The sequence below is a fragment of the Onychostoma macrolepis genome, chromosome 19, assembly GCF_012432095.1.
Source record: "Onychostoma macrolepis isolate SWU-2019 chromosome 19, ASM1243209v1, whole genome shotgun sequence".
Classification (NCBI taxonomy): Eukaryota; Metazoa; Chordata; class Actinopteri; order Cypriniformes; family Cyprinidae; genus Onychostoma; species Onychostoma macrolepis.
Window position 1 is genome coordinate 2,638,124 of NC_081173.1, and position 18,239 is coordinate 2,656,362.

Consider the following 18,239-nt stretch of genomic DNA (forward strand, 5'->3'; position numbering starts at 1 on the left):
AAATTCAGAGCCATTGATTAAATCAATGTTGAGCGGATCCAGGGCTGGTCAAACAAACACAGCAATGTTTAAAAAGTGCCACAGAGGCACAAGGCACCAATGTTTTAGTTATAGTTGTCTCTGCAAATTAAGCTGGAATGGGAGAACATATTTTAATATTGGAAAAAATAGACACACCAGCTTTAAAGACTGTAAACATATTAATTTATAAACCACTGGACCAGGAAAAAAGCAAGAAAAAGAGAACTATAAAACACTGGATGTGTGAAAAAAAAAAAAAAAAGAAGAAGAAGAAAAAATAAAAATAGTTGTGAAACACAATTAAGTTATGAACAGGAATCAGACCATTACCAGAACAGGCACATAGGCAGATATCCTTGAAAAACGGCTACACTTCAAACGCTGTACTTGTGATGCTTAGTAAAAGGACCCCGAAAGAAATCGAAGGAACGAGAAACAAAACAAAAAAGGGGGAAAAAAATCAGGAAGGGCTGGAAATGAGTCCAACTCATGCATAACTTCAAACGCGCAGTCTTCAAAGTTGCATAACATTAAAAGGCAAGCGTTTCTCTCACTCTTTCTCTGTGCATGCTCAACATCAACATCAAAACACACACAGAGGGCGAAGCCTCGCGTCTCATCACACCAACTCACTCACACACTCTTAGTCCTTCTCAAACTTAGTCCTTCTGACACACACACACATACACACACAGCCTCTGGTTTTAGCTTCCTCTGGCCCTACAGTCTTGTAGTTTCCTCCTGGGGAGGGTGTCTTGTCTTCTCTTGTCCCTTTAGTTGGCCAGTTTCGTCCCACTCCATTGTTTTGACTGTGGAAAAGTGACTTTAGAAGCTGTGATGCTCAATTTGCTTAATCGTTGGACCAGATTCATCAAAGACTCAAATTTAAATTGTTAACACATGCCTGTTCAGTGGCATGATTGATGATGAAGCCATGACAGATGTCTCAACCAATAACGGCTGATCTTTATTATTTTGCACCCAAAAATTCTCTAAATATTCAATTGAATCTGACTGAGTGTGAGTGAATGTAGCAGACAATGAGTTCAAACGGAGTTTTGGACAAGGTCAATGTGCAACTCCAAGTCAGGCAACAGAAGAACATTTTCACATCAAGCTGAACAAATGCTGTTATCATTTACTCAAACTCATATGATTTCTTTTCTACCGTGGAAGACAAAATAAACTCCAAACTGCTCTTTTCCGTTCAACAAAAGCATACAGTGACCGAGTACTTCTAGGCTCCAAAACTGACAACTTGGCATGAGTGGATGTGTAGCTCTGGGTTTGACATCATTGATGCCAAATACCATCGCCGTGTTTGTGTCTCATAATGCAGGGGAGAAAAATAAAATAAAATAAATTATTTCAAAAATATTTATAATAAAAAATAAATGAGTGAGTGAATGAATGAATGAATGAATGAATACATGTAAACAATTAAACAATTATTTCAAGAAAAATATTTCAAGAACATTCATAATTAATTAATTTGTCATTTCAAGAATATTTCAAGAATATTTGAAAGAAAGAAATAAATAAAAGTGAGTGAGTGAGTGAGTGTGTGTGTAATAAATTAATAAGGTTGACTTTGGACCCTGCTCATAATTGATGACGCACAGAGGGCAGATTGTCAGTGAATAATGACTCAAATGTTTGTCTGTTTCCTCCCATAAAGCTTTAGAAGACCTGGAATACAATGCATATGAATCTCGTGGACTACTGTATGGTATTTGTAAAATAAATAAATAAATGTGTGTGTGTGTGTGTGTGTGTGTGTGTGTGTGTGTGTGTGTGTGGAAGTCGAAAAATTTGTACAAAGAGGTCCAAAATTTAAAGTCACAATAGGGAAGAAACGATGATTGCAATTTCCGTTTCATGCCAACTCTAAGACAAACAATAGAACACACTGATAAAATACAGACATGAATTAGTAAGCCATTTGAGTTGATATTTATCTTGTGGCAGCAATATCTATTTTTTTGCAGGGAAAAAGTGCTCCACAGAAGAAGCATGACACTTTTTTTTTCTTTCCTAATAAGAATGCTGTCGGTTCTATTTTTAATGTAATAAATGCAGTAATGACTAAATGTAGTAATGATGTAGACATGAAACATAATGAAGAAAGACACGTTTAAGCGAGGCACTTAAGGACAGGCCGCCTGATTGGTCGGCATATTGTCTTAGCGTGACCTCATGATGGATATACGGGGGTCATGCTAACTCACACTAACTGTTTCTCCCACAAAACTGCATCTCTACATACATCTGTACACGTAAGCTCACACACACACTGTCACATGCACATCAATGCTGCATTTAGTGCCTGCTCAATTAAACATAAAAACACTTCAGAAAAGCACCCCTCCACCCACACAGGTTGTCTTACAATCACACACAAACCCACATACAAACACACTCATGCTGAAATGAAAGCGAGGTGTTTAAAGACAGCCACACTTTGATGTGTGTGCGCTCATATCACACTGTCAGCGCTCCCATTAAACATGCTAACGGTCAGGACCAATTCAGTGACACACTTCGTATATGTCTGTTCATGCATGACACCTGTTATGTGTGTTTATGTATGTTTGTTATACGCTTCCTACTTTTTTTGGAAAAAGAGAATGTGGAGAAATATTGTAATGAGAATGTATCTAGTTGCAATTATACACTAGCAGTCAACGGTTTGTACGAACCTTTATTCTTTATTATTAACCAAATTGAACAGTATTGAAGGAGTTTTGACACATACTCTCATTATTCACTCCAAAACAGTTATTTCCATGCCACTGATATACTACACCTTACCCAAATGTAATATGTACATATTAAATTGGAATATATGGAATACATGTAGAAAAACCTGTATGGAACCTATTAGGAAGTGGAATGGTTTCATATTTTAAAATATATATCCAGCCCATAAAACAAAAAAAACAAAAAAAAAGTATTTTTATGTATGTGTAATACGTTTTTGGATGTATATTTCATGTATATCCAATCCATCTTAAAACCTGTCAATACATGTTGATATTAAATATAAAAAATAGGCATGTTTTTGAAAAACATGTACATATGCAGATTTTATAGGGATTTTATATACAGTATGTTATGAATGTATATTTTCATCTACCCAGAGAATGTACATATGTGAAAATTATATGTCACTTTATAGGTAACATATGGCAATATCACTCTTGCGATTTATGTCATATATTACATTTCCATGTGGGACTATAGTTTTAGTTTATGTTTTAGATGAGATTTTATTTTTATATTGTTTCATGTTTTAGTAATTTTGTTTATTTTTTATATTAGATTTTTAGTGTGTTTATATAATATTTATTCATTTTTTATAAGTAGTTTTAGTTTATTTACTTTTACTTATTTCAGTTCTTCAACTTAAATTGAAGCAAAATCTCACCATGATTCAATATATGCAACTCGAATTCCGTTGTTGTGATGTTTTTTAAATTTGAATAAAATTTCAAGATTTCAAAATGAAAAGAATTTCAAATCACATGAGCTAATATTTTATTCACAATAGAACAAAAATAACATAATAAATGTTTAAACTGAGAAATTTGTAAATTTTATGCACAAAATGAGCTCATTTCAAATTTGATGCCTGCTACAGGTCTCAAAATATTTGGGATGGGGGCATTTTACCATGGTGTAGCATCTCCTCTTCTTTTCAAAACAGTTCGAAGATGTCTGGGCATCGAGGTTATGGTTTCTGGAGTTTTGGTGTCGGAATTTGGTCTCATTCTTGCCTGATATAGGTTTCCAACTGCTGAAGAGTTTGTGGTCGTCTTTGACGTATTTTTCATTTAATGATGCGCCAAATGTTCTCTATAGGTGAAAGATCTGGACTGCAGGCAGACCAATTCAGCACCCGGACTCTTCTTATACGAAGCCATGCTGTTGTAATAGCTGCAGTATGTGGTTTTGCATTGTCCTGCTAAAATACACAAGGCCTTCCCTGAAATAGACGTTGTGTGGAGGGGAGCATATGTTGCTCTAAAACATTTATATACCTTTCAGCATTCATTGTGCCTTCCAAAACATGCAAGCTGCCCATACCGTATGCACTTATGCACCCCCATACCATCAGAGATGCTGCCTTTTGAACTGAACACTGATGACACGCTGGAAGGTCTCCCTCCTCTTTAGCCCGGAGGACACGGCGTGTCTCAAATTTGGACTTAGCTGACCATAGAACACTTTTCCACTTTGACATGAGCCTTGGCCCACAAGACACGATGGGGCTTCTGGGCCATGTTCACATATGACTTCCTTTTCGCATGATAGAGCTTTAGTTGGCATCTGCAGATGGCACGGCGGATTGTGTTTAACAACAGTGGTTTCTGGAAGTATTCCTGGGCCCATTTAGTAATGTCAATGACAGAATCATGCCGATGAGTGATGCAGTGTCGTCTGAGGGCCCGAAGACCACGGGCATTCAACAAAGGTCTTTGGCCTTGTTCCTTACGCACAGAAATTTATCCAGTTTCTCTGAATCTTTTGATGATGTTATGCACAGTAGATGATAAGATTTGCAAAGCCTTTGCAGTTTGATGTTGAGGAACATTGTTTTTAAAGTATTCCACAATCTCTTTCACAGATTGGAGAGCCTCTGCCCATCTTTACTTCTGAGAGTCTTTGCCTCTCTAAGACATCCCTATTATAGCTAATCATGTTACAGACCTGATGTCAATTAACTTAATTAGTTGCTAGATGTTCTCCCAGCTGAATCTTTTCAAAATGTATTGCTTTTTCAGCCCTTTGTTGCCTCCGTGCCAACTGTTTTGAGACCTGTAGCAGGCATCAAATTTGAAATGAGCTTATGTAGTTGATAAAAGTGTACAATTTCTCAGTTTAAACATTTGTTATGTTCTCTGTGTTCTATTGTGAATAAAATATTGGCTCATGTGATTTGAAAGTATTCATTTTATTCAAATTTTAAAAAGTCGCAACATTTCCGGAATTCGGGTTGTGTTGTGTGTGTGTGTGTATATATATATAATTTCAGAAATATTTTTCTGTGCATTTTTTAGATTGTTTTAAATTTCTCATTGTAATTTCCAATACGAACACTGAAATCAGCCTGATGCCAGTATATGCAAACACACACACACACAGCCCAGAGGATACTCTGGAATGCAGACTCTTCTCATGGTGAATAATATTAAGTGTCATATCATGAATAAATCAGCAGACGTACATCAGCAAAGTGACAAATACGCAGAATGAGAGAGAGACTTTTCAAAACCCCTTGGCAAATGTTACAGTGAGGGCAGTTAAAGCAGCATAAAGGTCGATGGGCAGAATGAGGTCAGGATGGGGGACGAGAGGAAAGGACAAAAGCAAGAAGAAAGAAAAAAAAAAAAAAAAAAGAGAGAGAGAGAGAAACAGGAAGTGTTGCAGTGAGAAAATAGTACTATGAGATGGACATTTTTCAAGGACAGTTACCAATGACTGTGAATGCATGTGAAAAGAAATGTGTTCACATTAGTGAGTGCTGGGGACGAGACTTTGAAACTGTAGCTTCTCAAGCTACTCATAATTTAAAATGAGTTCAGTCAAGCTACACTTCTGATAAAGTAGCCTAGCTATGCACACTATAAACTACTAACCTTGATGCTGCTTAAAGTGTAATCTTGTGACGTGTGTATTTTTTTTAAACACTTTTTTTTCCATCCCAGCTTTGCTAGAATAAGTTATTCCCTAAGGTATGAACAATGTGATGCTTTTTCTTGTCAGGTTGATTTGAGCATCTGACCAGACCAACACTGCAGCAATGATTGAGGCGGGAGTATCTGTTTGTCCAACCAATGGTAGATGGGGAGAGTGTTTGAGAATCCTGGTAGATTAGTCATTATTTTTGCAATTAGCTGCACAGAAATCAATTAGGCTATAAAGAGGCAATACTTTTTTTGAATGTACACATAAAATAGTGGCCAATGTGTTAATATGAAGGACTGATATTGATTTATCAGAGGTGTTTTCATTTCATTGTGTTGTATTTTAGAGTTAAAGGGAATGTGGTAAGACTTTTGTTTATGAACCAGTTCTCACTATTAACTAGTTGCTTATTAAAATGCATATTACTAGCAAATTGGCTGTTTATTAATACTTATAAAGCACATATTAATGCCTTATTCTGTATGATCATATTTTAGATCCCTTAATCTTACTCCATGTCTAAACTTAACAATTACCTTACTAACTATTAATAAGCAGCAAATTAGGAGTTTATTGACGTTTATTGTGAATTGATTTCCTTAAACTTAACTAAATAAAAAAAGAAATAAAAAAGAAAGAAAAAAGGCCTGGCAGAAAATTACCAACCTTGAGGGTTTTGAAAGAAAGAAAGAGAGAAAGAAAGAAAGAAAGAAAGAAAACACGCCTCAAAATGTTGTTAATTAGATAATAAAATATGAAAACAAATGGAACACTTCATAAAAGAAAAAGTGAGAATTTGTGAGAGTTTGAAAAAAAACTTCATACTGTACTTCCACTAAAAATCTCTGACACACTGTTGATTAAAATTCATTGGAAAACCGGCTGAGAAAAGTGAAGTTAGCTGTGAGAAAAGCTCTAGCAGCATTTGTATAAATCTGAAAGCCAACCAAAACGAACCGAGCTGAAATGAATTTGACTGAACTAAAGCATCAAAAATGATATTCAGTCGAGGGCCTGGATCAAAATGTGTAAATAAATGATAAAAACATGGGTTTGTGAACAGCAGGTGCATTCTCAATGAGGGCCACAGGGTGTAGATAGAGCTTCTGTGGATGAGCACCAAGATGGTGGTGATACGACCGGGTCGGCGTCTGTGTGTGTGTGTGTGTGTGTGTGTGTGTGTGTGTGTGTGTGTGACAGACAGACTGCAGGTTAATCCCGCCTGCAGGCAAAAGCATCAAACTTTCAGAGCCGCCAATCAATTATTCAGCCCAGAGCTCATCAGAGGCGATCAGAGCTCCAGAAGAGAGTACACACCACAGAGACAACACACACACTGTCCCACACACAGACAGATCACACACACACGACAGGATAATTAAAAGTCAGCTTCCATTCAGGTTCGGCATTCATAGACTGCCTTTAATTGAAAGTATTTGTATGCGGTGTGTGTGTGAATTCAGAGGAGGACTGAAACCTCAGCTCTCTTCACACACTCTCACACACCTCCTCGCCCACCCACTAACATACACAAACATACAAATCTCACCACACACAACTCCACATATCCTCATTCACACACCAGCAAATCACAAATTATATTTCTCCATATTCATGATGACAAGCTTGAAAGCTACTGAATGCTGACTTTTACCTAGAACTGCTACTGACACTGACTTTTATCTAGAACACACACACAAACACAACCATCCACCTAGCTAATTATCTATAGGATGAAGAATTTTATTGTTTTGCTTTTATTATTATTATTATGTTTTAACAGTAATAACTGTAACAATAAAATAGCTATAATTATACCCTTAAAAGGAAAGTGAAAGAAGAAGTGAGCCATTTTTGCATCACTAGATAGTAATGACTATTTTCAAGCAAGTTTCCTGAACACTCCCCCTGTTTGCCATTGGTCAGGCCAAAGATAGCCCTGCCCCTAACTGACAACACTGTAGGATTGTTGAGAACACTGAGATGCTTAAACATAAACTAATATATAATATATATTAAAATGTACCATTATATATATATATATATATATATATATATATATAAGCAATATCACACTCTTAGACATGAGATATGGCTGTATAGTAATCGCTATACAGTAATCACATAGCATGCCAATATACAGCCATATCTCACATCTACGAGTGTGATATTACATTTATACAGTAGTTTGATGCACGAGTGTGTAAATATGTACATTAAAAAATAACAACGGAGTGCCTTTAAAAGCCCTCTTTTGTGCAGAACTACTTCCTTTCACCACTGAGTGATTGTGATTACCTGAATTTGATCCAACATTCATTCTTCAGATCAATCTCATATTCACAATAAAACATTAGTTTGAATGTCCAATACGTTTGTACTATCCTTTCATCTGTTTAGTGCGATTTCTGATGACAGCGCTGCTCAGTGCATTTGCTGGCTGCGTACAAGCTTTTTGAGAAAAAATACTTCCTTGTTCAAAACTGTGCTTTAGTATTTTTCAATTTAAAAGTCTTTACTGCTGACTTGTAAAACAGTCTTTAGTTGTCATCTAATGACAGAACAAAGTAACTAAAATCACCATCACATACATACACACACACACACACACACACACACAACACACACTGTTCCCTAATATTAAGGACTACTATTATTTATACAAAATATAATTTATTGTATAATAATATTTAATAAACAGTCAAAAGTACAAGGCAGAGCTCCAACCTGGTCTCATAAAAATACGTACCTCTGCGCACTTTTTGTGCGACACCGTTTTATGTACCTTGCTGCACGTTTCGCCGCAGTTTCAAATAGAAATGTCTACTGAGTGGTGCTAAAACGCAGGTTCAATATGTGAACCCTGGCACGTTTTTATTAAGTAGATATTGGTACTATTGTTGTTTTTTTATTACGTTGCTTCAGATACGTATTGCGGCGGTTCAGAATTCAAATATCCGGGGACTGTCGCTAAAGGTTAATGCTCTATCGTGTTGGAAATATGCCCTACATCAAATCCAGCCCTAAACCTACCCGATAGTGTTAACAAATGCAAAACTGATATAAAAATGTATTAGCTGATGCAACTGTGCCATTTGAACTTCCTTTTCCGCAGATTTGAACTGCTTTGTTGAACCGTAGTTACACGGGATTCAAACTGGTGCTTCTCGTCTCCTAAGTCCGTCTATATTAATATATTAATATTGTTTTGAAGTCATAGCATGATATTCTTCAAGTAATTGTGCGAAAATTACGCTTTATTAACCGCAACTCTGTAAATTTGTGTGAAAGTGTTCATTTATTTTGGAAACTGCAGTGATATGTACTTATTGGTACGTATTTCATGTCACGCTAAAAAGTGCACCCAGGTACGTAATTGCCATGAGACCAGGTAGCAGAGTTCTGATATACAGCATTGAAGTTGCATAAACATGGTGAGATTTTGCCAAAACTATTTGATCTCATGTGTAACCACTACAGAGACATAAGAGCCAGCGGTAAATTCCAGAAGATCTGGCCGAGGTGACACGCTCTCGGGCGGCTTCATGAGCGCAGAGCGACCGCTGACGCCCTGGAGCTCACAGCTCCGAAAACTTTGAAGCAAATTTTTAAATAGATGTTATCTTCATTAACAAACCGCACATTTGAAGTCCAAACATGCACATTCTCACCTAAAAATCTCTTAAAACTACATTCCGTGACTCAAAACAGTATTATTCTGAAATTATAGTGGATTTGGCGTCTGCCATAACACTTGCTATAAGAAATACGGCAAGGTGGTACATGATACAAATAGTGAAATGGTTGGAGGAGCTCTGTTATAACTCTAATATCACACTCTTATCAGCCAATCAAATTTGAGGACCAGAAAGAACTGTTGTATAAATATCTACTTTTTAATGTCTTTATTATTATTATTATTATTATTATTACTATCATTGTTGTTGTTAATCTTTAGGGGGTTCCCTCAAATAAAGATTTCGATAAGTAAATCCCCATCTACATGACCTTAAGAATGTCATCATGTGTGTAGGGGCCATCGTTAAGCTGAATTTGCTGATGTTGTGGAGAAGTGGTCTTGGGACGCTGTAGACTCACAGCCTGAGTAACTGATGTAGTATGACAGATGAGTGGAGGTGTGGATACACCACCCCCCCACCGCCCCCTTTCTCTCTCTCTCTCTCTCTCTCTCTCTCAACCCTCCAGCAAGTGGGGGGACAGATTCTAGCGTCTCCTCAAACCTCCCGCAGGGCACCGCATGTGCGTGTCTGTTCACGTCTCCGTGATATCTTCCACAAGAAAGGCAGCTTTTACTTTCCAATGCATTGTGAATGGTAAGCACCTCCCCATAGGAGAGAGAAATTATAAATGATCTCTCTAATAGCTCAAACATTTCTCATAAAAATCTTTGAGATTAAAGAGAGAGCAGATTGAGACTTTTGAGTCAACATGAAATGATGGCATTTACTTCCATTCTGTGAAATATCTACAAACAAAATAGTTAATGAGAAAAATGTAGGCGGTGATTTGATTGTATCTAGTCAGAATGGATTGGATTGTGAAAGTGGGAGTTAAGAAGCCAAACAGGAATGTTGCTTCAGAGCTAGAACAAGTTATTACATTTTGATGAAAGAACACCAAGACAATTTTATTTATTTTTTTCCCCCTGTGGAATGTACAACAATGAATTGTTCACAATAAGGCCATAAATGTGTTTCAAGAAAGTAAAAAAGTAAAAAATAAATAAATAAAAATAAAAATAATAATAATAATAATAAAATTTAAAAAAAGGTATTTTTTTTATTTCATGTTTACTCCTGTTTTTATGCTTATGTGTCTCCTAAGAAAAAAAGACCTCCGTAATGTCATATATGTCTTAGAGGTTTGGATCAAATGTCAGCAATGTTCAGCAAACTTGCCTCAGAATATACCTGTCTGCAATCAAAAGTGAAAATGTTTCTTAACACACAATTATCTGTATTTTCCAATGTCACTTTACAGCTCATTTGCATGTTGCTTTGAATACAAAGTGCTTTCTAAATAAATAAATTTAAATAGCTCATCTTACTGGATGTTGACCATTGTGTGTATGTCTATTAATTTCAAGAATTTTCCAAGATCCCAAAAATTAAGCACTTGTAATTAGACTATATTACATTTTAAAATATTAATTATCAGATTAAAATTACTTGTTATGGATTATTCATATTCCTTTCTAAAAAAAAAAAATTAAAAATAATAATAATAAAATAAAATAAATTAAAAAAAGTAAATAAATAATACATCAGCTGTGTGATGGTAAGCTTTGACTATACATTGTGACTCTACAACTTAATATAGAATGGCCATGTAAATCTAATTAAATTTCCTGATCCATGCTTCTAATTTTGGGAACAAAAGCACTCTCAGTCAATTAGACCATGTATGAGATAAATAACTATACAAGTTATTAAAACACCACTGTCATACAGCTGCGAAACACTATGTCTTCATCATATCCAATGACCTTCACTAATTATTGATCTGGTCAAAAGTATTTAAAACCTTGTGGATGTGTATCTTTGGATGTGTAATTTTTTTGTCAACCAAACCACTAATCATTAACACAGATTTTAAGTTAATATTACAATATTTTAACATCACATTTGCATTTCGGTTAATGGTCACATTGACATGCAGGTAAACAAATAGAATATTTATAGTCTATGTTCAGTTGTTTTTACTTTCAAATGATTTATGCATTTTAATTTTACAATTTTGTGATTTGACAAACACCCTGCAGTTCTTTCATTAATGCAACTTTGGGAAAACTTGGCACAATGTAATATTTCATGCATTCCATGTTGTTGATAACAAAGACTGGAATATATTTCTTTTTTTTTTTTTTTTTTCCCATAGCAACATGTTGCAAAAACAAACAAAAAAAAACTCTTCATTGTGTAATTTGTAATCAATAATGGACTACAATTTGCAAATAATCTACTCAGCACTGAATGTATGTATATTCAAATATTTTGCAGAAATATGAGATGTGTCAGTGGTAACAAAGAACATTGGTTCTCATTTATCATGTGACCAATCAGGACAGCATGTTTGAAGGAAGTGAAGTTTTATACTCAACCCAGGCTCATTGGAAAACCGCACCTATTGATTGGTGGACGTTTTGTGACAAAGTTGAATGTACAGTGAGTGAATTCAATTTTATCTGAAACAGATGAACATCCAGTGATGTTTTATTACACTGGTTGTTGTATGTATTGCAGTAGTTTGAAAACAAAATATTTTATTGCGTTAGTTTGAAAATGATGTACCACATACACTAAATCTGATAGTGTTGACAAAAGCAAACAAGAGTTAAAAAACAGATTTGCTGAAACAACCAAGCCATGTTAGTTTGGTATTACAAGTCTTCAAACTGTTTTATCATGATTTCTGGGACTCCTATCCGAGCACACCACATAACATGCTGTATAACAGAATGCTACCGGGTGAGCTACCAAGCAAGTTTACTTCAGAAAAAGCCATACGTATAGAGCTGCTTATGTGATGCAAATATCAAAGTGTATTAGTTTACAAATCATATACTGTATATTGAGGTCATAACATAGTTTTGTGTAAGGAGCCATGTAAAATGAAGTCTTTATTAATTGATAACCTGTTACTTTAGTGTATATTTCAGCTGGAACCTGCAGTGAATTGTGTGTTTTTGGAGTTTTGTGAATTATTATTTTTTTTTTTTAAAGTAGGAAAACGCACGTTTTTTTTTCCCATTGTTTATGCTGCAGCTATTATCCATAAATTTGGATCTGTTCTCCAGCTGTCATCTGACTTATTGTTGTTGGTTTATTTATTGTTGGTTTTTGTCATTTTTGGAGCTTCACAGGATCAGTCTTCATATTGTGAAAAAGAGCAGCTTTGACATTCCTTTATGTTGTATGAAAGAAATAAAGTCTTGAAGTAAGTAAGTGTTCATTTTGGCTCAACTATTCATTTAGAGGAAACATAACAGTCACATTTTCGTCTGGATTATTGTGTAACATGAAAAACTCCACATGCAGTTTTTCGAAAAAAAAAAAAAAAAAACAGTAGTCATTCTATATCTAAGTATGAGCCTGTGTCTTGTTGCTCCATCAAACATATGGACTGGCCAGGGATTACTCTCTCATCTTCAGACGAGCTTCCTGAAGCCCTAACAAGGCAATTAAGAGCCTCCAGACTTTTGTTGGATCTGACTTGTCAATATAAAAGCACCCTGAAATAATCCCAGCACACAAGATGCTACCTGGAACAGAGCAGAGGAAGATGGCTGCAGGGAGGGAAGTGTGAAGTGACGAGCGGGAAATTAATTAACGTTCAGGAGCATGAGCACGGGCGTCTGCCTCTGGCAGAGCAGTTCCCTAAATCATGGATGATACTGCGCCTCTTGCCACGTGACCAGCCGCTGGATATGGGGCAGTTAGTGGCACATGAAAATGTAATGAGATGTCTATGACACCTTTTTAGACGTCTCTCTCAATCTCTCTCTCTCTCAGTCTCTCAGTGAGTTGAACCATGAATGAAATCTGGCAGTGATATGATAATGCTGAACTTGGGAATAGCAAAATACCTATAAAAAAAATAAATAAATAAAATAAGTCTTCGTGAACAGCTGATTATGGCATGATTGATTCCTTTTTATGAAAATGTCTTTCCCTCCACCACAAAACATTAGAAAGCTGCAAATTTGATGTGATAAAAACACGATGAAAGTGCTACCAGAGTCTTCTAAACTGTTAATTGTCCAAGTGAATTCAGCACATGAAAACCTCAGCTCTGTTTTGTTCATTAAGTAACACATTAGGTATGCGTCTGAATGAACAACAGTTTCTTTCAACATTTACACTGGTCAACAAAACTGCTGACAGGTGAAGTGAACAGCATTGATTATATTGTTAAACTGGCACCTGTTAAGGGATGTGATATATTAGGCAGCAAGTGAACAATCAGTTCTTGAATTAAGGGTGTTGGAATCAGGAAAAACGGGCAAACACAAAGATCTGAGTGACTTTGACAAGGGCCAAATAGCGATGGCTGGATGACTGAGTCATCTCCAAAATGCCAAATCTTTTGGTCTTTTCCCGGTATGCAGTGGTTAGTATCTACCTAAAGTCCTACAAGGAAGGACAACCAGTGAACGGACATCGGGGTCGTGGGAGCCCAAGGCTTATTAATGTGTCAGACCACACAGTTCATCATATTTTGTATTTTATTGGCACACTTTGGGCCCGTTAGTACCAACTGAGTATCATACAAATGCCACAACCCACCTGAGTACTGTAGCTGACCATGTCCATCACTTTATGATAGTGTACCCATCTAGTGATGGCTACTTCCAGGAGGATAATGTCACAAACTATATGACAATAATGCACTATTCTCAAATGGCCTCCAGATATCAATCTAATAGAGCAACTTCAGGATGTGGAGGAATGGGAGATTTACATCTTGGATGTGCAGCTGACAAATCTGCAGGAACTGTGTGATGCTATCATGTCAATATGGACCAAAATCTATGATGAATGTTTCCAGCACCTGGTTGAATCTATGCTACGAAGAACTGATGCAGTTCTCAAGGCAAAAGAGGGTCCAACCAGGTACCTATAATGTGGCTGGATATATATATATATATATATATATATATATATATATCTGATTGGCTGAGAGGTCTTTCCAGCCATACAATATTCTACATTAGAGTGACCATACGTGCCATTTTTCCCAGACGCGTCCTGGCCAGGATTTCTATATTGCCTAAAATATCTAGGTTTTGGCTTTGTTTGCGTGTGCAGACCAATCAGTGTACAACATCAGTTCCTTATGTTTTCGAAACGCTCTCGAGGTACTTTGAATCAAAGCAATTTAGAAATCCTGGCCAGGACGTGTCCAGGAAAAATGGCACGTATGGTCACCCTATTCTACATACCATATTTTTGTATCACAGAATGCAGTTTTAAGAGGTTTTTAGGTGAGAATAGGTTTAGGTTAGGTTTAGACTTCAAATGTGCAGTTTGTTAATAAAGATAATGTCTATTTCAAAATTTGCTTGCAATGTTTTTGGAGATGTGAGCTCCAGATGGTCAGCGGCTGTTCAGCGCTCATAAACCCATCGAGAGCAGCCTCACCTCACTCAGAACTTCCAGAATTTACAGCTGGCTCTGATGTCTCAATAGTGGTTAAACATGAGATATATTTTGTTTTGGGTAAACCTAATGTTTGGTTATATCAGAACGTTAAATATAGCGCTGCCTTTGTACTTTTGACTGAATTGCCTAGCAGTTTTTATGATGGTTGCTGTTGTTTGGATATATATATATATATATATATATATATATTTAACACTCTGTGGTTGTTTCTTATTTATTTACACACTTGTGCCATCAAACAGTTGTATAAATGCAATATCACACTCATAGATGTTCGGTATTGCGGTATATCAGCAAGAGCCATGTCGCATGGCTACAGGTGTGATATTGCTCATATATACATTATATGGCTTGGGAGTAATAATTTAAAAAGACATTGAAATAAAAATGTCTTTTGACCATTAATCTTAATATTAGGGGGTACATCTTCTTATGGTGGTTACAGTGCTGATTTTAAATATTAATAAAAGTGCTAATACTGTTTTATTAATCCTAAAATTGCCAGGCACAAATGTTTCCTAAGAATTACCCAAATGTAAATATTAGCAAGGTAATAAACAATGACAACGAAATGAGGCCTGCATCTACAGGGAAATTCTCTCAAGTACACCGACAGACATGCATGAAAAAACAGAGGGTGTGACTTGCAGTTTCACACATGGCTTCACACGCTGTGATTGATGGGAGTGTTAAAATGTAAATCATTAATAACACTATAAATTCAAGCAAGCTCTCACATTCACACATATAGTCAGTGTAAGACACACAATTACTGATGTGATGTGCACATGCAGACACAGTGATGGACACTAATGGGCAGTCAGTCAGTAGTCACATGATCAGTGATTGACAGATCATCTGACTCATTCCTGAGCTCGGCCTATGGCTGCTGTGTCATCTCAGTAAATGAGTCTTGAACGGCACCAGTGATCCAGTGAGCTGCAGTGGTTCCGGCATTCATTACAGCTCATTATTAGCCTCCGAGAATGGACGTGTGTCTGTTGGAGGCTGTGTTATATATCTGGAGGCACCGGCTATGTATGAGAATCAGACGGTTTTTAAAGGAATATTCTGGGTTATTTTCCCCTTAATGTTTATGGGCTGCACTACTGGCATTCTGTCCATTACCACAGACAATAATTTTGACTTGTTGCTCAATTTGTTAAAAAAAAAGAGGCATTTGTACCGCAGGGTTTAAAGGAAGAAGCTCATATTTTGTTGAAGCACTTGATACATTATGAACTATTCAGTTGCAATGTTTGTTATTTAGGCTTTAAAAAAATAACCTCTAACATTGAAGATAAACCTCTCTAATGCTATTTGTAACTCTAAGAATGAAGATACATTTTTCTCATGTTATTTGTATATTAAGTTTTTTTTTTTTTTTTTTTTCTACATGTTTGCTATGTCACACCATAGGACACAGTCCAATTTTTATTTGTCAACTACCCATGTATTCTCAGGCTGCCACAAAGAATTATGCAAAAAGTTTTGTTTTAGTAACATAGCAACAATTTCAAACCAAAAAAGAAGTTGTGACATATTTTTAAATATTTCTTTGTTATATTGTGATAAAATAATTACTGTATTATTACTGTACTAAAATAATATTTTAATGCCCCCAAAAATCTCAATGGTAATTCAGACATGTGGTGTTGTTTACACACTTATAAATTACACATACAAAGACTCTGATAAGATTTCAAACCTCTTCCTCACACGTAAAGCAGCCATGCTTACTTTATGAGCTTGAGTTAATAGACTGGATTTAAGGCACAATCAGGGTTGGTTAGTTAGTGATTCTATGACAATAAGTTCAATACTATAAGCCGAGGCCGTAATACTCTTTTAAAGTGAAGTGTGGGCCAAAAAATTGCCCTTTGTGAGAGAGTGAGTGAGTGTGTGTTGGGAGGGGCAATGTTAAGCATTAGCATTTTAACAGACTTATAATTGCAGCACGTTCTCTCCTCAGTAGGAGGCACGTGTAAATGACACTCCCCTGGGAGCTCCTGATCCACTTTCTGATCTTGCAGATCCAGCGCTGATCAAAACCAGCGCTGCGGCCGACGTGCTTCAAACAGCCGGGACCCCAGCCAGCGGGGGACCACACACCCCTCACACACAGCTATTCTGAATCGTCAAACTGATACAAAAATGCATTCGTTATAGACTAGTTAAGTCAACCGCATGATTTTTTTGATCCTGCATAGCAATATCAGTGCAGCAGGGATGACCTCCACCCACGTCCGGCATGTTACGAAACACCTCCGATGTTATCCATCATAGCACGACCCTGGAGAATTCATGCAGACAGCAGCTATTATCACCTTCAACCCATCATCATCATTATCATAGCAGACAGTCCAGCGGCCTACAGGAAGAGCAGGAGTTCAGCATTACTGTCCTCTGCAGGCCTGGGGATAGGTGTATTTGCTATGTCAGAGAAGAGTTGAGCTTTCACTGCTCTCAACTACTCATCTGGTCTATTTTATTTAAACGCTAATAGAGGCATTAGTCAGGACTTTGAAATGTTATGTTGTTTGTAAATCAGTGATCAAGAAAACAAAAGTATTGCGCAAATGCGTTTGCATTTCTGCAAAGAGCCAATGAAGTTTGTTCTTGTGTGTCACTCATGCACAGTTGTTTACCATATTTGATGTGCTCTATTTTAAGTATGTGTGTTGATCAGTGTTTATATGCAGCTGTTAGCGGGTATGAAGTGCGCAAAATGTCATGATTAAAATGCAAATATCATGATTACAGTTACATAAGATAAAAAAACACATCTAATATAACCCCATTATTGAACATCGCATCAAGCGTTTATCACTTATTTTAGAGCTTTTAAATATGAGTTTATATTATTTCAATTAATAATAAATTTATTTTTCATAAAAAAAAAATATTATGTAAACATGCATTTTACACAAACATATAGTAATTTGCACAAGTAGCCTATATTATGTCATTAGACCTTAAACTCCTCTGATATGCAGCCCTGGAGTTTCTTGTTCGACATTGCAGGTTGTTCTGAATTAACATATTTTGCCAACTGAATTCAAAATAAATAAATAAATAAAATAGTTTGAAACAATTTGAGGTCGAGTAGCCTAAACATTGATGACAAATTTTCATTTTTGGATGAACTATCCCTTTAAGCCATGATAAACTCTTGGACACTACAACCAATGGGATGTGATGTCTTCAACTAATTATATGATGTATTAAAGTAAATCTATTGCGAATATTATGAAAATTTAATTAAATGTGTCAATGTATGGCATGATATTTAGATTTGCTCCTGTTGCATCAGTTTTCTTTTCACACGTTTTTACAACATTGCACATT